This window comes from Salvelinus sp. IW2-2015, unplaced genomic scaffold, assembly GCF_002910315.2.
Source record: "Salvelinus sp. IW2-2015 unplaced genomic scaffold, ASM291031v2 Un_scaffold1598, whole genome shotgun sequence".
Lineage (NCBI taxonomy): Eukaryota > Metazoa > Chordata > Actinopteri > Salmoniformes > Salmonidae > Salvelinus > Salvelinus sp. IW2-2015.
In genome coordinates this window covers 192,610-193,564 of record NW_019943021.1, presented here as the reverse complement: position 1 = coordinate 193,564, position 955 = coordinate 192,610, and positions in this window count along the sequence as shown.

Genomic DNA, 955 nt, shown 5'->3' with positions numbered 1-955 from the left:
AGCAATATGTAAATAAGACACTTCATATAGCGACCAGACACTAAGACACTTCATATAGCGACCAGACACTAAGACACTTCATACAGCGACCAGACACTAAGACACTTCAATAATAGCGACCCAGACACTAAGACACTTCATATAGCGACCAGACACTAAGACACTTCATACAAGCGACCAGACACTAAGACACTTCAATACAGCGAACCCAGACACTAGAACACTTTCCCCCCCATTAAAAAAAAAATAAAAGCCCCCGAAACCAGACACTAAGACCACTTCATACAGAGGCGACCAGAGCAACTAAGACACTTCAATATAGCGAGAGCCAGGACAGAGAACGGAATAAGACAAAGAACTTCATATAGCGACCACGACACACTAGGGGATACAGGCTTCAATATAGCGGACCAAGTACACTAAGACACTTCATATAAGTGGAATCAAAAATAGAATACTTAGAGTATCAAATCCACTAGGATATACTGTAGTAAAATACAGGATATACTGTAGTAAACTAGAGGATATACTGTAGTAAATACAGGATATACTGTAGTAAATACAAGATATACTGTAGTAAATAGAGAGATATACTGTAGTAAATACAAGATATACTGTAGCATAAATACAGATATACTGTAGTAAATAGAGGATATACTGTAGTAAAAGTACAAGGATATATGTAGTAAATACAAAGAATATACTGTTAAGTAATAAGGATAATTGTAATAATAAGGATATACTGTAAGTAAATACAGATAATAAATGTATATTTGTATAATGAGAGGATAATTACTGTCTAATAAATACAGGATATACTGTAGTAAATACAGGATATACTGTTAAATAGATTATCATAAACTAGGAAAATAGTACTGTAGTAAATACAGGATATACTGTAATAAATATAGGATATACTGTGTAAATACTAGGATCATACTGTAGTAAATACAAA